Here is a 24,412-nt window from a genome sequence, read left to right on the forward strand (position 1 = left end):
GAATATGCACGTGATGCCATCGCTCGTGCCGATCATGCGCGTCAGATCGCCCGCTCTAGGCTGTCGGCGTCGCAAGCGACCCAAAAGCGCCTCTATGACAGCCGGCATCACGATGTTTGCTTCTCACCCGGTGCCTTAGTTCTCCTGTGGTGTCTATTCCGTCGTGTTTGCCTGTCCGAGAAGTTAATATCTCGGTACACGGGTCCTTACCGAATTATCCGCCAGGTCACGGACGTCACCTACGAGATTGTTCCCGTCTCTCCCAGTTTGCCGCCTGCGATCGCTCTCAGTAACATAGTTCACGTCAGCAGACGGAAAGCATACCACCCTCCTTCTCACGACAATGTTTGAAGTGCACCGAGACGGCGCTTCTACCACCGGCAGTAATGCTACGAGAGACACATTCTGCCAGGGGCAGACGACAAAGAAGACGGTTCTGTCGGGTGCTGGTGGCTGTCCACCATCTTGGCTACCGTGTCTGTGTAGTGTAAATACAGCGTAAATAGTCCCGCCTTGTGTCGTTTTACGTAACAATATTAATGATCAACTTACGGATTAGGCAGAAGAGACTACGCAAATTTTCGGTCGTGGACTGGGACGAATTCCGTAAAATCAGAAAGAAAAGTATGATTGGAGAAGTCAACCTAAGCTTGGAACAATGGACCGCACAACTAAGGGAGACGTTAGTGCCGCAACTAAAGAGGTGCTAACAGATCTCCCGATCGACAAGATAGACAGCCGATTGGTGCACCTCATCGAAGCTAAACAATATCTGCTCAACCGATGGAAGGGCCAGAGACTCAACCGTAGGCTGAGAAAGAAAATTGCCGAAACCAATCGAGCGATAGAGGAGCACTGCGAAACCCTCTCTAAGCAACAGTGGGATGAGGTTTGCAACTCAATAGACAGCCAAATGGGAAAAGGAGGAACCTGGAATCAACTGAAGCACCTATATACTAGACGAAACTAACACGAAATCGAATCAACGCAACACGTTAAGCAAAATCTTACACGTGGCACAGAATGACTCATCCAAGTCGGAAGTTATTGTACAGCTAGTGAATAGGTACCAATCCGTCGAGGACACGCAGAAGCTACCTCCTCGATTGTATTATACGGGAACACACAACTCAACCTTAGATGCTGAATTCACAGTAGGAGAGGTCAGGGCGGTTTTACACGATCTTAATGGGAAATGTGCCCCCGGTCCCCATAGGATAACAAATAAGATGCTCCGCAATTTGGATGATGACTCCATAGAGTATTTCACACAACTGGTTAAGGAGATGTGGAAGAGCGGTGACGTTCCTGGCGAATGGAACACCGCTAACACCATTTTAATCCCAAAGCCGGGCAAGCCCCCTGGCCTCGAGTATCTACGACCGATCTCACTCACATCGTGCGTGGGAAAGGTTGCTGATCATGCAATACTGAATCGATTATTTCGGTACCTGGAAGAACACGAGGTTCACCCTCACACGATGATCGGCTTCAGACTTGGTTTATCTACGCAAGATGCCATGCTCCTACTCATGAACCAAATAATCAGCCACAAGACTAGGGACACGAGAGCGATACTGGCACTAGACATGGAGAAAGTCTTTGATAATATCCTCCATACATTTATACTCGAAACCATTTCAAACCTCGGTCTGGGTAGTCACTTTCATCAATACGTCGAAGCCTTGCTCAGTGGAAGGATGGCTACGCTCAAGGCTGGGGACCTAACATCAGATACAATGAAGCTAGGCAACCGAGGCACATCCCAAGGAGCAGTCATCTCGCCCACTCTCTTTAATATCTCAATGATAGGTCTCGCTAGAAGACTCGAAGGCATCGAAGGCATAGAATACGCCATTTACGCGGATGACGTCACGATATTGTGTACTGGAGGCAGCGACGGAGAAATAAAACAAAGACTACAAGAAGCCGTAAATGTCACTGAAGAGTACCTCATACGGGACTCCGATGCTCACCCAACAAATCGGAACTACTGCTATACAGACATAAGGGAAGAGGCCGCAAACCCAGGGGATGGATTCCTCCTGGGGAGAACGATATAACGCTCTATACCAGGATCGGAAGCGTCATCCCAAGGGTGGACTCCATCCGGGTCCTTGGCTTGGTGATAGAAGCCAACGGGTCCAGTAATCAAACGATTCGACGTATCGCTAAGAAAGTGGACAACACAATTAGGCTTGTCAAAAGAGTAACTAACCGCCGACATAGGCTTGAAGAAGTCAACGTTGTTAGACTGCTGCACGCCTTTGTGCTATGTCACTTCGCCTACGTAGCATCCATGCACGAGTGGCAGAGATCCGAAAGAGACAAACTCAATGCATTGTTAAGGAAGGTAATCAAGGTAGCTCTTGGGCTACATATGTACACAGAAACCGAAATACTCGTGCAACTAGGAATGCACCATACACTGGAGGAAATAGCCGAGGCACAAGAAAGAGCCCAGTTCTTTAGACTCTCTACCACGCGATCAGGAAGACAGATCCTCACGCGAATTGGTATGCCAATTACAGCAATAGACAATAATCATAGAGAAATTCCTAAAGATCTGCGGCGGAATATCACAGTCATGCCTGTTCCAATGAATGTTCACCCCATTCATAACGTGGGCAGAAGGCAAGCCAGAGCCCTGCTAGAGAAAGCTCAAAATCAGGCTGAAGAATGCTCGTTCGTCGACGCGGCTTTCATGCCCAATAGACGAGCCTTCACAGCAGTCATTCTGAACGGCAAAGGTGAAGTCGTCAACTCGGCTTCCGCGTATACCACGCAACCAGACATTGCAGAACAAGTAGCCATCGCATTGGCACTTTTAGATCAAAAGAGATCCAGGATCCACAGCGATTCTAGGGCAGCCGTCCGAGCATTTGCCAAAGGAGTCATCTCTAGACAGGCCCTGGCAATTCTCGACGGAAAGGTCGTCAAACCCCCCACGATCATCTGGTTTCCTGCTCATAAGTGAGAAATCAACGGTGCTCCCATGAACCTCAACGAATCTGCCCACAATGCTGCACGAGGACTTGCCAACCATGCAGCCACAAGGCAAGAAGTTGCTGAGGTTCCTGATTGCAAGGAGCACCTCCTCACGTACAACGAGCTAACCAAGCACATCTACCTACAACGCAGGGTCTTCCCCCTCCGCACAGTAAACTAAATAGAGCTCAGGCCATTACGCTAAGGCTCTTACAAACAAGAACTTATCCGAACCCTTTATTAATCAACAAGATCTATCCGGAGATCTATCCGGGATATGGAGAACATGCGATAAATGTAACACCATAGATCTAAGTCATATGCTCTGGCGCTGCTCCGCGTTACGCAGCGACAAGGACAACACTGAAGAGCGTTGGGACGCAGCTCTACGCAGTCTCACATTAGATGAACAGCTATGGGCAGCCAACGGGCCCGCGAAACGGCCGATAGGCTAGGCCTTTCGGTCCCAACGTGGGAGCGGCCCGCTTCGGGCTAGGACACTAGTGCGACCCAATGGACTAAAATAAAGTTTTTCCATCCATCCATCCATTACCCCACCTAGTTTTCTGCCGTCCTCGACTGCACTTCCCTTCTCTTGGTATCCATTCTGCAACTCATGATCCACCGGCTATCCATCCTACGCATTACATGGCCGGCCCAGTGCCATTTTTTCCTCTTAAGCAGGAAACGCAACCACGTTACATTGACACCACGTAAATGCTCGTCCATTTTTTCCTCTTAAAAATGGACGAGTCTATTGGAAGTGTCAATTCAACAGCAAGTAATACAAGATACGGAGTGAAGCGAACACATAAACTCGGCGTACACATAAACAAAGGAAAGAATTACTCAAGCAACCACCAAGATAATGTGAAAATATAGGGGAAGCAGAAAGCAGCAATGAAGAAACATAGTGCCTTTTGGGGCCACAATAACTATGAGGTGGTGCGTGGAATCTGGGAGAGGGTAATGGTGCCAGCACTAACCAAACATCGGTAAGCCGGTTGGATTTGGGAGCACACGGTAAAACCACAAATGAAGCAGTGCAGGGCGACATGGGTGGGGCATATTTTGAAGTCGGAGAAGTGCAGAGCAAAATTAGTTTGGAAGAAAGACTCAAGAACATGGATGAAAATAAGTAGATGGCTAAATTGCACAAGTATCTGTATCTGAAAAGCGTGGAAACAGAATGGAGGAAGAGGTCAAGGAAGTTGGCAACCAAGTACAGGGTAATTGATGCTGTAGATAGACAACCAGGCGTCATCAGAAAGAAAGTCAGAGATTCAGAGACAGTGAATTGGATGCAAAGAATGGAAACGAAAAGGACCATGAAGATTTACAAGAATGAGAAGAAAGAATTATAAGGTAAAATCTGTACGATAACACAAATGGCAGTGCCTTGCTATTTGAGGCTCGAGCCGGTTGCCTAAGAACAAAAACATACCAGGTGAAACATTCTGAACTAGCTGATGTATCTGTAGGCAGCAGCAAAAATCCGGAGACCACTCAGCACATCCTAATGGGATGCGAAGGGATTCAGCCAGTGAGGACCGTAGGTAACGTACACCTTCCAGAACTACTTGGATTTAAAGTGGACGGAAGCATCAATCAGTCAGCAGTCGAGTTAAGCAAGAGACATTTAGAGTATTGGTGCAAAAAAAGCAGGGAAGAGATTGATACGACCCGATCTGTTACAGCCATAGGTTGCAGTAGAAGGTAGATTTTGAAGGGGAAAAAAAGGTACGGAGATGTGTACAAAAATGCTAGATAAATACATGTATAGCATACCTGAATAACTCAAGCAGGCTAGGTGACCAGTTGTCATTGCACCGTTTCAAAGGGGATATGCCGTTAAATCATCATCCTGTGGTGCCGTATGAAAAAAAAATGTATGATTTCAAAATGTATGCAGCCCATGTATGCATAAGCAGCTTCTCTGGTAATCCACCCCCATATGATTTTTTATTATAGCGTGCTAGCGCATAAGGAACAGTGAAATCAAGAACAAGATATAAGTTTAAAAAAGATTGCATGTCACTAACTTGAGTTGTGATTACTTGGGATTATACATTTCAGTGTTTGCTCTTTCAACGCCTGTTCGGTGTTTCTATTAGGCTTGCTTTCATTTGTTTCATCATTTCTTTTCATGTGGCGACGAAACTTTCCTTTTGCGATAGCTCTCAAGTTTCATGAACTTGTAGTTCCGTCATCTTATCGCTTTGGCAGGCTTGATATTTCCATTTGTGCTTCATGTTTGGATAATGATGTATATTTGAAGTTGTAAAACTTGTACACGTTGTATATTTATTGGGCAGAAATAGTTTTCTAGAGTGTGGTGTTGTTTTCCTGCTACCCTTGTCAGTAGATTTGTTAGTATATTCCATTTTTTCTGCTAAAAATACGGATGCAGATTACAAAGATGAACAATTTGCGCTTTGGTAGTCACAGTTAGGCACATTAGTGAAGCCTCTTAGTTGACTTTAAAATGTTTTTATTTCCCTAATGTTATGGAATGACATGCTCTTTGGCTCTTTCTTCGCCTGCGCTCATGTGACCCTGTCTTGTCAAAGTATTAGGATCCTGGCATTTTCACACAGGTGCCTCACAGGTGCCTCAGGATGTCTCACAGGTGCCAGCTTTCTTTGTGCTCTTCAGCATACTGTCCGCGACAGACGAGATTAGTTACGCCACTTCAAAAAGGCGAAGAATCTGTACACGCCCTATTGCAAAACCCAGTATCCAGTGCCCAGTGCCATGCCTGATTATGGGCCCAGTGTCGCGCACTGGATACTGGGACGCTGGCAAAGCGCGGCATACTGGGAGGCGCTGGGCGCGGGGTACTGGTGCCAAATGCAACTCTAGAGCGAGAAATACGTGATGCCTGGCTACCTTATATATTTTTTCGAATACAGCAAGAAACAGAGAACGTAGTATTGCAATAAAAAAAGGAAAAAAAGGAAAACAAAAAATAAATCCGCGAGGATTCGAACCTCCTCCCAATCCCAGTATCTTACCACTACGCCACGCCGATCTATGATTCCCGGTTCATATTTTGCCATGTCAACGCGCAGACACAGTTGTAGCTTTGCACAGACATGGTAGATGCGATATCGCCTTCAACTAAAACTTACGTCTCCCCGCAGGGGCGTCTGCGCAAGCAGGCGTTTGGTGAGTTGCGACACCACGGACCCGAGCACATGAGGGTTGGACCCTCCCACGTGTCGCCGTGCGTGGCTTAGCCGTGTCCGGGGAAAGGGGGATCCTGGGGGTTGAGCCAAAGCCGGGTGTTTGGACCTTTACGGCCCCTCGGCAGAGGCAACACACCTCTTTGGCCTCTGCTTCACGTAGACGGCCCCCCTGGGCTGACCCACCCAGGGGAAACCGGCTGGTCGCCTTTTCCTATCCCCCTCTCTGCCCTTTTTTCTTTCCTATCTCTTTTAATTACTGTCCTGTCTCCTCTTCTCTTCAGTTACTTCCTCACTTTCATAGGCGGCTCGGGTTAACCTTGTGTAGGTGCCCTCTCTTGGGTTTGTATATAAGGTTATAGCGGCAATGTACGGCTGGCGCCTGCAGCCTTACACGTTAAGTGCTGCAGCGTCCCCTTGTTGGACTCCGTGGTGGGTGGCTGCCATTGCTGCCGAAGTACACTATACTCCTATGGGAACACCTGCTTTTCCACGGCTTCTTGATCGTCTGCCTCAGAAGAGGGGACGCACCGATGAGTTCTTGAATTTGTTCACCCGGCCTAAAGACATTTTCCCACGATATCAGGTAGTACATAGTGAAAGAACTGAAAGACTAGCGAGAACCATATCCCCATTTGTAGTTGCGAAAACCTTGACCAACACTCTAGGCCCTGGCTACAAAGTCACCAAAATGCCAAGTGGGGACCTTCTGCTTGAGCTACGTGATAAGGAGCAACACAACCGACTTAGCAAGCTTGTTACCTTTGGTGATGTCCCAGTTACTGTTTCACCGCATCGATCCATGAACACAGTACGGGGGGTAGTATCCGAAGCAGACCTCATCGACCTATCTGAAACCGAATTGCTAGAAGGATGGAAGGAGCAGAACGTCACAAATGTGCAGCGCATTGTTATGAGGCGGGACAACAAAGACATTCCCACGAAACACCTCATACTCACCTTCGAATTGAGCACTTTACCACAAAGCATTGAAACAGGCTACACAAAAATAGCGGTAAGACCATACATACCCAATCCTAGGCGATGCTACCAATGTCAAAGATTCGGCCATGGTTCACAGAACTGCCGTGGTCGACTCACCTGTGCTAAGTGTGGAGTACAAGGTCACGCCTCAGACAACTGCGAGGCCACACCTCACTGCGTTAATTGCGATGGTGAGCATCCAGCGTACTCCCGGTCTTGTCCAAGTTGGAAAAAAGAAAAGGAAATTATAACACTGAAAGTCCGTGAAAATATATCGTTCAGGGAAGCACGCAAAAGGTGCTCACCATTCCACACGACCACTTACGCTGATGCGGCGCGTCAAGGGGCAGCGTCGCAGCGGCTACTGCCACCAGCCCAGCCCGCGCACAGCGAGCTGTCGCTTGTGGCTCCTGCCCCCAGGGTGGAAGTAGCTAAGTCTACTCCACCCAACCAGCAAACAGGCCCGGTTACCCTAGGGTTGCCGGCACCACATCAGCCCTCGGTGGCAGCCTGCGCTACGCGAAGCGAACCCGCAGGCCCACCAGCAGCTCCCACGGTGGGTGCAGTCAAGGCTGCCTCACCCTCTCCGGCCATTGCTGGCTGTGGTAACACCCGGCGCAGCTCAGGCCCAAAGGCAGCCCCATCGACCTCCGGGCTGGTGGGCACAAATGTCTCGTCCTTCGCGGCGAGACTCTCTCGCGAAACTTCTCGCTCGCAAGAGCGCGTGTCCGTCGCCTCTCAAGAGGCAATGGACACTACACCCATCCCGACGGCGCACCAAGCGCCTAAGGAGCGGCGAGGCTCCCTCGACCGCTTCAGAAAAGACAAATCCCGCGTTACAGGGCCTGGAAAGGGCTCTGTAATCTAAGGCAATACTTCCTTTTTTAGTACACACAGCACCAATTTACTTTCATTATGGATACACAAATCATTCAATGGAACGTCAGAGGCCTTCTTAGGAACCTCGACGATGTCCAAGAACTTCTTTACCAACACAATCCAAAAGTGCTGTGTGTACAGGAAACGCACTTAAAATCGAAACCTACAAATTTTCTCCGACAGTGTGTCACGTTTCGTAAAGATCGCGATGATGCTCTCGCATCATCAGGCGGTGTTGCCATTATAATTCACAAAAGCATAGCATGTCAACATTTGCAGCTACAAACGCCCCTCGAAGCAGTGGCAGTTAGACTTGTGCTTCTGAACAAACTCATCACCATTTGCTCGCTTTACATTCCCCCACATTACCACTTACACAAACATGAATTTCAGTCCCTTATAGACGAATTGCCAGAACCTTATCTTGTTCTTGGCGATTTCAATGCGCACAGCAGTCTGTGGGGCGACTCTCGTATCGATGCGCGAGGTCGTCTTGTTGAAGAATTTCTTTTCTCGTCTGGTGCGTGCCTCCTGAATAACAAGGAACCTACATTTTACTGTATTGCAAACAGAACCTTCTCTTCTATTGACCTTAGCATAGCTTCCCCGTGTCTATTTCCTGAACTTGAATGGGAAGTTACCAAAACTCCGTACGGGAGCGATCACTTCCCAATACTACTGAGAACAACCACAGAAAATAAGTCTCCACCACAAGCCCCTCGATGGAAGGTCGATACAGCAGATTGGGAGAAATTTCAAACTCTTACTAGCAATATCTCCTGGGCTGACATGTCTTCGTTAGGAATTGATGCTGCTGTAGAGTATTTCACTGCCTTCGTAATTGATGCCGCTTCTAAATGCATATCCGAAATAAGTGGTGTGGCATGCAAACGCCGTGTCCCATGGTGGAACGACGAATGTAGAAACGCTCGTAGGAAACAGAACAAAGCGTGGGGTTTGCTACGTGATTCACCTACTGCGGAGAATCTTATCAACTTTAAGAAGATAAAGTCACAAGGCAGGAGAACGCGCCGACAGGCCAGAAGAGAGAGTTGGCAGAAGTTTTTATCAGTTATACACTCGTATACAGATGAGGCCAAAGTATGGAACAGGGTTAACAAGGTGAGAGGACGCCAAACATATTCACTCCCTTTGGTAAATACACAGGGCGACAGCTTGGAAGACCAAGCGAACCACCTGGGTGCACATTTTCAACATGTGTCGAGTTCATCGCACTATTCTCCGGAATTCACAAAATACAAAGCAGCAATAGAAAAACAAAAACTGGACCGAAAGAGCACCGGGAACGAGCCATATAATTTACCTTTCTCTTTAGCAGAGCTTCATGCATCACTCGCCTGTTGCAACCAATCTGCCCCAGGCTCTGACCGCATATTATATGAAATGTTGAAGAACCTACCCTCTGAAACGAAGAAAACCCTTGTCTGTCTGTATAACTCTATATGGACCTCCGGCGAGATCCCCTCTGCCTGGAAAGAGGCCATAGTGATCCCTATCCTGAAGCAGGGGAAGGATCCATCCTCTGTATCGAGTTATCGGCCCATAGCGCTAACAAGCTGTCTCTGCAAAGTCTTTGAAAAAATGATAAACCGTCGCCTATTACATTTCCTAGAATCAAACAGACTGCTTGATCCATACCAGTGTGGTTTTCGCGAGCGTCGATCCACCACTGACCACTTGATACGTATTGAGGCGCAGATACGCGAAGCTTTTGTTCACAAACAGTTCTTCTTGTCTGTATTTTTAGACATAGAAAAGGCCTACGACACCACATGGCGGTTTGGCATACTGAGAGACCTCTCCCACTTTGGTATACGTGGTAATATGTTAAATGTGATTGAGAGTTATCTGCTGAATCGCACATTCCGTGTTCGAGTTGGCAATGTTTTATCACGACCTTTTGTGCAGGAAACTGGCGTACCCCAAGGAGGCGTGCTCAGTTGCACACTCTTTATCGTTAAAATGAACACGCTTCGTGCTTCTTTACCACCAGCTATCTTTTATTCCATCTACGTGGACGACGTACAGATAGGCTTCAAGTCCTGTAACCTCGCAGTGTGCGAGAGACAGGTACAGCAGGGGCTCAACAAAGTGTCTAAGTGGGCAGAGGAAAACGGGTTCAAAGTAAACCCCCACAAAAGTTCTTGTGTTCTTTTCACCAGGAAGAAAGGTCTTGTTGCAGATCCAACTATCGAAATGTATGAACAACAAATACCTGTGAACAAAGAACACAAATTTTTAGGCATCATACTTGACTCTAAGCTTACTTTCATTAGCCACATAAAACATCTAAAGGCGAAATGCCTAAAAACAATGAACTTACTGAAAATTTTATCTCACACATCCTGGGGCACCGACAGGAAGTGTTTAATGAACCTTCACAAGAGCCTCATTCGGTCACGATTGGACTATGGTGCCGTAGTATATCACTCTGCCGCCCCGAGCGCGCTAAAAATGCTAGACCCCGTCCACCATCTAGGTATCCGCCTGGCCACTGGCGCATTCAGAACAAGCCCCGTTGAAAGTTTATACGTAGAATCCAATGAGTGGTCACTCCATTTCCAGAGAACATACATCAGCTTCACCTATTTTCTCAAATTACACTCCGATCGTGAACATCCTTGTTCTGCAACCCTTAATGATTTGAAGTGTGCAACGCTTTTCTATAATCGACCCTCTATGAGGCGGCCTTTCTTATTGCGTGTAAGAGAACTTAGCGAAGAGATGGATATCCCACTTCTAGAACATCGCCTAATGCCTCCAGCTAAGCTTTCGCCGCCCTGGGAGTGGCAGGTGATAGAATGTGATCTATCCTTTGTAGAGGTCACAAAGCACGCTCCCGAGCTCGAAATTTCAATGCATTTCCGCGAACTTCAATCGAAGTACTCGTGCTCGGAATTCTATACCGACGCATCCAAGTCCCATGCTGGCGTATCTTATGCAGCTGTTGGCCCCTCCTTTTCTAAATCTGATGTATTGAACCCCCTAACAAGTATCTTCACAGCAGAAGCATACGCAGTACTGTCTGCGGTGAAACATATCAAGAAATTAAAACTAGAAAAAGCAATAATATTCACAGACTCGTTAAGTCTTGTAAAAGCACTAACATCTTTACAAAAGCATAAAAATCCTGTTTTTATTGAGCTTTACTCACTCTTGTGCAACATTTACCAATCTCATAGACATGTAATAATATGCTGGGTGCCTGGCCATAGAGGCATCGAGGGCAATGTGCTCGCAGACCAGTTGGCCAAATCAACTACATCACAAGCTATTAATCCTGCTGCTGCTATTCCCTCCACAGATCTGAAGCCTTTTTTGCGAAGGAAACTGCGAGGCCACTGGCAGCGTCTGTGGGACGCTGAAACAACTAATAAGCTCCACTTGATTAAGCCACAGTTAGGTTTCTGGCCCTGTACAACTAAAACACGACGTACTGATGTCCTATTCTGTCGTCTCAGAATAGGACACACATATGGTACTCACAATTTTCTATTGAATGGAAATGATCCTCCAACATGTGGTAGATGTGGCGACAGGCTCACCGTCCTCCACGTCCTCTTGGAGTGTCGGGAAGCCGAAAGAGAAAGAAACATTTTCCTCTCGCATATCAGTACTGTGTTCCTCTGCATCCCGCTATGTTTCTCGGTAAAGAACCACTTTTCAGCACCAACGCAGTCCTTGCTTTCTTGAAAGATGTTGTGCTACATGTTACTAGCCCAATAAGTTCGTAGTGCATCCTCTCTCTAGAGGATGTTGCTGCGATAGTTTTTTAACTGCACATGCCTCCAGGGCCTTGTGTTTCAAGGGCTCTGTTTAGGCACTTGTGCCTCTGGCCAATTCTTGTATCTTTAATTATTTGTAACTCGTATCATTCTTTCGCAATGCATTGCTCATGTCCATAGTACACATAATCACTCATTGCATAATCTTATTACTTATAGATTTTACGCACTTTACAGCGACTGATTTTAGGCCCCTTTACAGCCATGCCACATCTAATGTTCATATAATTCCCTATTCATCTACCACTAACAAGCCATTACCATCGTCTTGGCGCGAACTAATACTGTCATGGCGCTCTTTGGCCATACCTGGCCCTTGCGCCACTAAACTCCAACAATCAAAACTTACGTCTCTATCAGAACGAAAAATTTGTTGGCCGTATTGCATAGTATGCCTGGAAGTGCTGCACCACTGATTTGCTTTTGCGATGGGTGTATTAACAACGAAAAAAGCCTTAAATGAACCGCCGACACGGAATGTTGTACGGGCCGTTACTGCCGATTTTGACAGCCGTTTCTTATTCTTCGCGCTAAGGTAATGCAACAATTCCATAGCTCGACAATGCTTTTCAATCGACACATATGTTTAGGCACATATCTCCGTAAGAGAAGCGGTCGGTTAATGGTGCTGACTGCCTTCGGCGACAGCACATATAGGTATGTTTATAACATCATATCGGCGCTCATCACTTGTTATGCTGACACTGTACACACGAAAGAATGGTCTGTTTAAAAACACCGATAGGAAAGGTGAACTACAGAGTGATTTATCCTCGTTAGACTTGTTGATTCCTCAGCCCAGACGGGCCGATAGAGTGTAGACGAACTCGGCGGGTACGTACGGTAGGCTTAACCTTTGGTTGAAGCGAACGATCTCGGTGTGGGTACCGGGCGGAGGCGAAACTGTTTGTACTTCAGCTTTGGAATCTTTTAACTCTTATTTTTAGTACAGCAGGGAAAGTGGAAGCGCACGAATCACCGCAGCTTTGTTGTCGGTGCGATAATATCAATCAGTGGCAGGCTTTTTGAGGTCCGTTCGAACGCGTCTGAACAGCTGCTCGGTTTCGTGTCGACTGTACAACACTGCGACAACTCGCCGTCATCGATTGCGTACAAACTACTAGAAATTTAAACGAGGCGTTATCTGCGTTTGCGTGAATTCGTTCACGAATACAGCTATCCGCACAGTCAAAAGGGAAATGTACAAAGCGAAAGTGATATGAAGTGTCACATATGCATGGGCTAGCATCACACACCTTTATTCCAAGCTGCAACACCACCGACACGAAATAGACATTTATGATCCCAACTTATACCGCTATATTTAGGACAGGAGATGCCTATAAAATTGTCTCAAGCATTTAATATTCAACAGCGCCTATACTCCGGCAGTGCGGCACAAACGAAACCAGCGCAGTCTCCAGTACGAGCCAGCGAACTCCAGCGCGTGTACAGCCACCAGTGCGCCCCAGCGTCATAGCAGTGAAACCAGCGTCTCGTCCAGTGTGACCCAGCACTTCTCCAGCGATCTCACCAGCGTCGAAGTGACTCCCAGTGACTCCCAGAGTGCGCCAGTGTCCCCAGTGCCACCCAGTGCAAAAAAACCCGCATTTCCCCGAAGGGGAGTATGAGGAAGTGCGAAGCACGGGGTGATGCTATGAGGGGGCGCGCGCGACTAAACTGCAGAGCCGAGCGAAGGAGACGGCAGCGAGAGAGCACGACTGACGCGCCGGCGCCACACACACAACACGTGACGGCGGAGCGAAACACGCCAGACGGTTGGAGAGGGGGTGAGCGGTGGGGAGAGTACGCACACGAGGGGCTGTTACCGGGCGAGGAGGGAGCTGTCAGCGCGAGGGGAGAGGCGGCGGCCGAGGGTGAGTGCAAACCTAACGGGAGGAGAGGCACACCAGCTGCATGGCGCCGTGACGTCACGGCGCGGAGAGGGTGCGAGGAGCCGGCGCGGCACGCGCAGCCACGGCGCGGAGGCGCCAGCTGCACAACGCGCCGTGACGTCACGGCGCTGAGAGCGGTGCGGAGCCGGCGCGGGGCGCGCGCAGCCACGGAGCGGAGGGCGGAGCGCGCGCAGTCACGTGGGGCGTGACGTCGCTGCGCCGTTGCTACAGACGCTCCTCTCCGCTCCTCGCGCCGTTGCTAGGGGAGAGGAGGAGGAGCGCGGATGCCGGCGGAGTTTGCGGGGTCGCTTACGAAGTGCATTCGCACTTAAAAAAGGCGCTGGTTTCACACTAGAAGGCACTGGAAGACGCTGGTTTTTGCAATAGGGCGAGACCAATTTTTGCACATGTGGCTGCATGATTTATCGTCTGCCGCGGAAAACCACCTGAAGCTTGCTAAAATAGGTGGCATTTGCGAAAATGAAGTTTGTGGAAGAGACGGAAGATGTCACAGTTTCGTCCGAAAAGCAACTCATTCCTAGCGATAGCAAAGTATTAAACTGGAAGTAAGGCTCGTAGTTATATCGACCGTGTAAATTGCAGTTAACATTCGCTTACTAAATAAGCTAAAAAGCATGGTGTCACCAGCGCCCAGTCAAACATGAACAGATGTCACTCGATGATGGCGAACACTCGCTGTTACATGTGAGTGATGGCGAGCGCAACCATAGAGGAGCGAAATGCTGCATTCAACGCGTCTCTGAGATTACGCAACCTGCAGGCATTTGAGGTTGCATAATCCGTCCTTTAACACTGGGCGCGCATCAGGCTAACATCCTTCTCGGCTCTCCTCACACCCTCGCACCCACACCATAAGGTGCGCGACAGGATCCCCCGCTGGGGCGTCTCCGTAAGCAGGCGTTTGGTGTGTTGCGACACCCCTCCCGCGTGTAGCCGTGCGCGGCTTAGCCGTGTCTGGGGAGAGGGGGATCCCGGGAGTTTAGCTGATGCCGGATGTTCGGACCTTGAAGGCCCCGGTGGAGGCAACACACCTGTTCGGCCTCTCTTTCACATAGAAGACACCTCCAGGCTGACCCACCTGGAGGAAATCGGCAGTCGTCTTTTCCTGTCCCGCTCTTCAGTCTCTTGTCTTCTTCTCTCACTTTTCCATCTTTCCTGTATTCTAGTCACTTCTTCTCACTTCCGAATTTCTGGGCGGCAAGGGCTAACCTGGTGTACATATGCAACCTTGGGTATTTATATTAGTTTACAGCGGTGATGCATGGCTGGCGTCTACATGTATTCCAACCTTGTAGCGTCCCCTTAATTTGTTGGGCTCGGTGGTGGGTGGTACCATCGCCGCCGAATTTTGCAGTCTTACATGGCAAATGATTTTCCCCCACTTCCTGATCGCTCCCTGAAAAGGGAGCGCACCGATGAAACTTTCAACTTTTTCATGAAACCCCCAAAAATATTCCCCCAATATCATGTAATGCATAGCCAACACGAAACCAAGACTGTCCGCACCATATCCCCATTTGTTGTCGCAAAATGTCTGACAGAAGCAATCGGCTCAGGTTGCAAAGTAACTAAGATGGGAAGCGGCGACCTTCTTCTGGAAGTGCGTGATAAGCCCCAGTACAACAAACTGTCGAAACTCGTTGCGTTTCGTGACATGCCTGTCTCAGTGGGCCCTCACAGGTCAATGAACACTGTACGCGGTGTCATCTCTGATGGCCACCTTCTTGAGCTTGGCGAAAGCAAACTGTTGGATGGATGGCAAGACCAAAACGTAGTAAAGGTTCAAAGAAATAAGTTAAGGCGTGACGACAAGGAAATTCCCACGAAGCATGTAGTTCTTACGTTCAGAACAAGTGACCTTCCAGATTCAATCGAGACCGGATATTGTAAGCTCCGTGTACAACCGTAAATTCCCAATCCGCGCCGAGGATTCAAGTGTCAGCGTTTTCGGCATGGGTCTCAGAGCTACCGAGGGCGCGTTACTTGTGCAAAATATGCTTTTAAACAATATGCCTGCAGACATCGGCACTTCCACAACCCATTGTGCCAACTTTGACGGAGACCACCTCGCCTATTCGCGATCGTGCCCGTCATGGAAGAAAGAAAAAGAAATATTACAACTCATGGTCAAACTAAACATTTCCTTTCCAGAGGCGCGCAAGCGTTTTTCTGCTCACAATCAGTCCAGTCCTTCCAACACCGATGGGGCGAACCGGGGGGCAGCGTCACATCCTGCGGTGGCCGCCCGAGTCGCAGAGTATGTGATGGCGGTTACGCCATCAGCTACCTGGCAGGAGCAGCCAGTGCTGTTCCGTCCCCTACCACGCAGGGCCAGCAGACCTCCGGGCCTGCCGGTCCCAGGGCTCCTGCAGACCGGCCCCCAAAACCCCCGAGTGTGCCCGCGGAGCGGGCAGCATCCAGCGCCTCTGACGAGGCGATGGATACAAGCATCACTATTCCGGCATCCCAGGCGCCGAAGGAACGGCGTAGCTCCGTGGAGCGCGCCGGGAGAAAAGAAAAATCCCGTATCATGGGGCCTGGAAAGGTCTCGTGAGCTATCTTATTGCTCTTGACACATACCACAAAACATTTCCAATATGGCTAGTCAGATCATGCATTGGAATGTGAGAGGTCTACTCCACCATCTGGACGATATAAAGGAACTCCTACACAAGTTTAATCCACAGGTGCTCTTTGTGCAAGAGACACATCTCAATCTTACACACACAACTTTCTGCGGCAATACGCCATTTACCGCAAAGACCGCAACGACGCGTCTGTCTCGGCGGGCGGTTTCGCCATAATAGTTGATAAGGGTGTCGCCTGTCAACATTTGCAGCTGCAAACGCCCCTTGAGGCAGTTGCAGTCAGATCAGTGCTTTTTGGTAAGCTGCTGACAGTTACTTCTTTATACATACCGCCCAGCTATCAACTCTCCAGAGCAGAATTTGAAAACCTTATTGCACAACTTCTGGAGCCCTATGCGAGTATTGAGTATTCTCGTTGGAGACCTAAATGCACATACCTTGTGCATTTACCTTGTGGGGTGACTCTCGATGTGATGCCAGAGGGTGCCTGATAGAAAACTTCTTGTTATCTACAGCTGCATGGTTATTAAATAATAAAGCACCAACATTCTACAGCGTCGCAAACAAAACATTTTCATGCATTGATTTAAGCATTGCATCGAGTACAGTCATGCCATACATGGAATGGAAGGTGGTTAAGGATCTCTACAGGAGTGACCATTTTCCGAATATTTTACAATTAACGAAACAGGACGAATGCTCACCCCATGTGCACCCCAGTGGAAAGTCGACTCAGCGGACTGGCAGCGATACAGAGAGTTGACATATTTGACCTAGAATGACCTTCGTATGCTTAGTATTGACAATACAGTCACACATTTAACAGCATGTATAGTCGATGCAGCGTCGATATGTATGTTGCAAACAAATGGGTCACCTTCTAAACGATGTGTTCCCTGGTGGAAGGATGAAGGTAGGGAAGTGAGAAACAAAATAAGGCTTGGAATACCCTCCGTGACTCTCCAACTACTGAAAACCTTATCAGCTTTAAGAAAATAATGTCTTAAGGTGGAAGAACGCGCCAGCATGCCAAAAGGGAAAGTTGGCAAAAATATATCTCCGGCATTAATTTCTTTACTTACGAAAGAAAAGTGTGGAAGAGGCTTAACAGAATAAATGGCCGCGAAACTCATTCTCTACCTTTAGTAAACACACAAGAAGACACCCTTGACGACCAGGCTTATTGTCTAGGAAAACATTTCGAGCGTATTTCCAGTACATCCCATTATACAGACACATTTCTGAGATACCATCGACAAGCAGAGCGACAGCCTCTGGTTCGGAAAGGAATGAATGACTCATACAATCGTCCGTTTAGCATAGCGGAGTTTCAGGCTTCACTGAATTGTTGCAATAAGTCCGCTCCAGAAAGTGACAGAATACTATACGAAATGATCAAACACCTACACCTTGAAACCCACAAAACACTACTGTCCCTCTTTACCTCCATGTTCTCTGGCGGCTACATTCCGTCCACCTGGAAAGAAGCAATCGTAATTCCTATTCTGAAAGAGGGCAATGATTCTTCCCCGGCCAGTAGTTATAGGCCTATAGCTCTGACAAATTGTATATGCAAGGTCTTCGAGAAAGGGATCAACCGCCCCCTCATCCATTTTCTTGAAAGCAACGAAATACTCGATCCCCTACAGTGCGGTTTCCGGGAAGGTAGATCCACAACAGATCACCTTGCCCGCATCGAGACAAATATCCGTGATGCCTTTGTGCACAGTTTTTCTTGTCAGTGTTTTTAGATATGGAGAAGGCATATACGACACAACTTGGCGTTTCGGAATTCTCCGTGACCTGGCCGGAATGGCAGTCGGAGGCAACTTAATGTGATTCAGAGCTACCTCTCTTATCGCACGTGCCGTGTCAGAGTTACTAACGTCCTGCCTCGTCCATTTACGCAGGAGGCTGCTGTACCACGAGGTGGTGTGCTGAGCTGTACTTTATTTATTGTCAAAATGAACTCGCTTCAAACGGTCATACCACATATAATGTTTTATTCTGCATACGTGGATGACATCCAAATGAGTTATAAAGCATGCAATCTTAGTATTTGCGAGCGACAAGTATAGCTTGGCTCAAATAAATTGTCTATGTGGGCGCACGAGAATGGTTTCAAATTAAATTCACAAAAAAGTACGTGCGTCCTCTTCTCCAACAAGATAGGTGTACTACCAGACCCCGCTATAGACCTTCATGGAGAACAACTATCTGTAAGCTCCGAACATAAATTCTTAGGTATTATCTTAGACAATATAGTAACCTTTATCTCCCATCTAAAGTATCTTAAAGCGAAGTGCCTCAAGACTATGAACCTGTTGAAGCTCTTATCACGCACATGCTGGGGAGCCGACAGGAGATGCCTCCTAAGCTTGTATGAAAGTCTAATACGATCACGGCTTGACTACGGAGCCACAATCTATAATTCTGCTATGCCTAGTGCATTGAAAATGCCAGACCCTATCTAGCACTTGGGTATCCGCCTTGCTACAGGCGCCTTCAGGACAATTCCTGTACAAAGCCTGTATGTTGAAAGTAATGAATGGTCTCTGCACTTTCAAAGGTCATACTTAAGCTTCTGCTACGCCTTGAAGGTGAAATCAGATATTCATCATCCGTGCCATTCAATTTCTCGCGATTTTTCCACAGCCAGGCTGTGCCGTAACCGCCCAGCCACTAGGCCTCCTCTGTTCCTCCGGTTGGAAGCCCTGTCAGAAGAAACAGACGTCCCTCTTCTAGAGAATGTCCTAATGGCTCCTACTCGGCTTCCACTGCCTTGGGAATGGCAGACTGTCGAATGTGACATCTCTTTCGTAGAAATATCAAAACGAGCACCTGAGGCACATATACATTCACATTTCCTTGAGCTTCAGGAGAAGTATTCCTGTGCTGAATTTTATACAGACGCTTCGAAGTCTCCAGGCTGGTGTTGCTTACGCAGCCCTAGAAGCATCGTTTTACTATCCGGTACACTTAATCCATATACTAGTATTTTTATGGCCGAAGCATACGCGATCCTCTCTGCTGTTAAACACATAACGCAAACGAATCTCACTAGGGCTGTTGTGTGCACGGACTCGTTGAGTGTAGTCCGAGCACTAATGAGTTTACGAAAACATAAAAACACTATCTTTAACAAACTCTATGCATTGCTATGCTCAGCTTATATAGGCAAACAAGTCATCATCCTATGCTGGGTACCTGGACACAGTGGTGTAAAAGGCAACGAAGATGCTGACGAGAACGCTACCTCAGTAGCTTTTAGCGACACTGACCTAAGCATAACCATTCCAGCCTCAGACATTAAAACATACTTGCTGCATAAGCTGAAGAAGCACTAGCAGAAACAGTGGGATACCCAGGTATGAAATAAACTACACTTGATCAAACCTAAATTAAGACACTGGATATCGGAGAAAACAGCACGATAGAAAGAAGTGCTCCTTTGTCAATTAAGAATAGGTCATACCTTCGGCACCCACTCTTACCTATTGACTGGAAGTGATCTTCCATCATGTCGAAAATGTGGCGACACCCTTACAGTGCTCCATGTCGTCGTCCAGTGCAGAGAATTTGAAACTGAGCGTAAAAAGTACTTCCGTTCTGCGTTTTGCCAGCATATTCCAGTTCACCCAACATTTTTTCTTAGTAACGAACCGCTTTTTAACCTGGAAACAGTTTTTAGCTTTTTATATAAAGTTAGCGTCTTAGAAATAATTTGGCCGCGTCATGTGTAGCACTAGTACAGCGTGGCCTTCGACGCTGTAGCCGCAGTGACAGAAGTTCACGTGCCTCTCAGCTCTCTACCGTAAGAGCCCTGTGGGGCGCAGTGCTTGTATGCATCTTATTATGTCGACTTTTCGTGGTGAGACTTTTATGATGCTCTTTTTTGTTATTAGTCATTGTTATATTTTACGCAGTTTACAGCGACTCGTTTATAGGCCTCTCTATAGCCAAATTACTGACATTTTCAGCTCAACTTAATTATTTCATACATATTACGTTAAAAATTAATTACCATATATCATGGAACTCTTCGGCCATAGCTGACCCTTTCAGTATTAAACGCCACACATCAATCAATCAGTGCGCGACAGGATCATGTCGCGCTTGCACTACATACGGCACCTCACGCTGACGCTGAAAACTCGCCTGGAGTGTCGATATAAAGTTTATAGCACTAAAATAAAAGTTTCAGTTACTCCGCATTTACATTGCCTCTTCCATATTTAGAAAAATTTTAGCCGAAGGGCAGGCGTGGATGTCGTCTTTTGCGCGCAGAATTGTCTTACTAGTGTATGAGGCACGTTAAAATGCATCTAATATAGCCAGAGGAAGCCTGCGCTAAGCAGCAACGTCAGATGTTTGTCAGCTGCTGTGAAAGTGTAGTATACCTCATTCCTCTATCGTGTGCGTAGGGCAAACAGGGCACTGTATCAAACTGCGATCAGAGAGCACAACGGGGAACGTGCCTTCCAGAACGTGCCACGTGCCAGTTGTGCCTTAGCACAGGTGTCAAAACGGATGACTAACACGACTGATAGGTCATAACATAAGTATACATCACATGCTCGTCAGTTATGTCACGATTAACGATAATAAAATCACGTTTGGCGCATACCTGCATTGGATATTTGGGTAGTGAAGGATATACGAGTAAGAGCGAGGGGCAAGAAAGAAGGAAGGAAAGAAGGAAATAAATAAAGAGAGAAAGAAAGTAGGAAGGTAAGAAAGAAATCACGTGTGCCTCATACCCGCCTTGGATATGTGGGTATGAGCCGCCGAGAGCAGGAGCGGGAGAGATCTCACAGGCTCCTGACGCTGCCGTGCGATGTGCTGTGGCTATGAACGCTGTGCCTCATACGCTAGTCTATGACGATGGGGTGAACTTGGCGCAGCAAACGCACTACTTGGCCATCGCGCCGGGCAAAAAAAGACGGCGGTGTCCTTGCTCTTTGACCAACATGCTGAAGACGCTCGATATAATCATAATGATAATATATATATGTATATATATATATATATATATATATATACATATGTTCACAATAGCAATATTCACTGCAGTAGATCCGCCATAGTCACAGCTTCGCTGGCTTCCATCTTCACAGTTGTGGATAACACTGAATTTTAAATATTGTTGACCCCAGCCTAATGACCTGCTGGGACCGGCGGCCACAAAACTTACTAAACAGGGAGTGATTTGCTATCGTGCTGTCATGATTTCCTCGGCAAAGCGTATAATTCTTTCCATGAAATAGTTTCAAATGTGCTCTCGAGATGACGCGTGTTTAGTCATTATTGCGTGTTAGATACTCTTTTTCGATTTATTTTATCCTACAAGTCCCTCCTGCACTTCCCCTACTGCACGGTTGTCCAAAAGGCCAGCAACACTGTAAATATAAAATAAATACATTTATGTCCTTCTGAGCTCCGGCTGCAACCCTATTGAGTGCTCTCTTTAAGAATTCGAATGGCTACGTGATTTCTTTTTCGGACGTTATTTCAGCTCTCTCTATAAATGACGCTTTTGTAGATATGAGCGCTTGGAGCTGGCGTCTCAAAAGCGTGCTGGCCGCATAGGTGTGTCTTGTCAATTCTTTAAAAATGCTATTCGGACAATTGGTTTTCTTTCCCGGCTAAGCCTCAAAATTTCACATTGTTCTTGTTTTCTTTTTGTGGCTACAGTTGGGAGGTTTCACGTAATTTATGTTAGAGCGTTCATTATTGTTTTCTCCACAGCGTTCAGTTGACGCTTGCCGACAGCGTTTGTGGAGAGGCTCATTTATCTCTGTAATGTGGCAAGCTCGCGAGATGATGGCTCTTACGAGAGCACTCCGTGAAGAGCAATCGCGTATCCTTGGCTTTTATGCCATTCCTGAGCGCCATGCGTGTGAAGAATGCTCAGGCAGGCCAAGCTGTGCCCTCCTTGTGGCATGGTGCTTTACGACCAGACCACTTGAAATCCATGTTTTTGGAATCTGGTGGGTGAGTACGTGCTAGAATTCAAGATTCTCAGAAAGATTGCACGCTAAGTTTTACGGCTACATGTAGTGGGAAGTTACGACATATGCTGTTACGTACAAGCGTGCGCATTTCCTTGTTTAATTTTTTTCACATGGTCGCACCGCTGCTAGCAAGTACTTTGGAACTCTAACTTCATGGCACCAAAATAACCGAGCCTTCAAGGACAGGTGAAAACATCTTCAGAAATATCCCCATAAATAAGCCCTTTCCACATGCCATGACGACGGCCTCAACGCCCAGCGAGGTCTTGTGAAAAGCAATAAGTAGCAGCAAAAATGCAAACACAATTTTGCAACCTTTCGCTTTTCACAGGTTGCTCCACGCTGCCAATAAGAGCTAAAGCGTGCCGTAAATCAGATTGCTGCATTTTTCGAAGCCTAACGGTTGCTAGCCTACTATGCTAAAGAAGGGTTCCTCTGCCTTAGAATGAAATTAATGCTGACGTTTCACGTGCCCACACCGTGACTCCATTATGCGGCACGTTTTAGTGTGGACTACAGAATCAGTTTCACCACCTGGGGTAAACTTGCACCCAAATCTAAGTATCGTGGTGAGCACTGTTAGGGTGAACACCTCATTAGTATTCATGAGCCTATAGCAGTTGATGTTTAGCACAAAATAAAGAAAACGATTATTTCTTTTATCGGCATCACCATTAGCCGTCGTATTCGGCACCTTTTCCCCCTGAAGTAGTTGGCATGTTGAATTTATACCAACTTGAATACTAATGAGGTGTTCACCCTAACAGTGCTCACCACTTTACATGAGTGGTTTTGCAATTCGCGCCCGCCAAAATGTGGCCGCCGCGACCGGAATTTAACCTGCGACCTCAAGCTCAGCAGCGCGTTTTCTACCTTGCTTTCTTTCCTTTTTACCCAAAGTTGAAAAAAAGAGCTTTCCCTAATCTGGGACATGGTCGGCAAGTCGCAGCAAGCTCTTTAAGGCCACGGCATGATTGCACCTTAAACGTCACACTTATTTCGAACGCACGAGCGTGTTTATTAATTAACTAAGGTGGCCCCATCATAAGAAAGAAACTAAAATCTATTGCTTGTGCAATAAGCACATACGAAAAAACGCAGCAGTGGGAATCGGGCGACGCTTATAGCGTCCTCCGCCTAGCCACTAAAGACAGGGCAGCAATGCGTGGTTTACAAAGCGATTCAATGATGCCGTTGAAAGCACGAAGAAGACCAAAGGTTCTGAAGGAGAAAGCAGCGCACAATTTTGCTGAAGCGTAGTGGGTACGAGCTTATACGTGCTGGTAGAGCCTGTAGTACTGGGCGAGTCACTAATTGTTAGGAAAGAATGCAAAAACACTTGTATCTGGTCTAGTGCTCTTAGTCAGCAACGGTTGTAAAAAGTGTTAGATTCCACAGACTTGGTCGAGCATGTCTTACGTATAGCAATAAAATCTTATTGTATTCTTTACGCAGCCACAAAAATACTGATGCCACCACAGGCGAAATGTGGTTCATACGGGGAAATTCCTATGCAGAAAAATCAGCAAATATAACTACGTGCTAAAGTGGACGCCCTGTTGTGTGTGCTAAACTGAATGCCCATTGAATTACACTCATTCAACAGCAAAGTAATGGCCGACGCATGCCAACCGAGCATAAGATTCCAACGATCATTGCCCTTTACCCCTGACTAACACGTCTACATCCTGCACTATGCTGCCACGTGCAAAGCGTACATATTTAAAACTGCCCCCAAAAACACGGACATGAAAGACAGGACGAGCGCTGTCCTATGTTCTTTCTTGTCCGTGTTTTTGGCGCTGTTTTAAATATGCATGATCAGTACCAACTATCTCGAACCCAAACCCTTCTGAGTGAAAAGCATACGAAACCTTTTATTTCGTACCCGCCATGTACGCGTAGTGGCTTTGCCGTTGCGCTGCTAGTCAAAATGCATGGTACGCGGCAGGGTACAGAAACCCAGGTGGTCAAAATAACCCGGACTCGCTTAGTACGGCTTGCATCATAACTTTATCGTGGTTTTGGTAAGTAAAACCCCGGGATTGAATT

Source organism: Dermacentor silvarum, chromosome 1, assembly GCF_013339745.2.
Source record: "Dermacentor silvarum isolate Dsil-2018 chromosome 1, BIME_Dsil_1.4, whole genome shotgun sequence".
Classification (NCBI taxonomy): Eukaryota; Metazoa; Arthropoda; class Arachnida; order Ixodida; family Ixodidae; genus Dermacentor; species Dermacentor silvarum.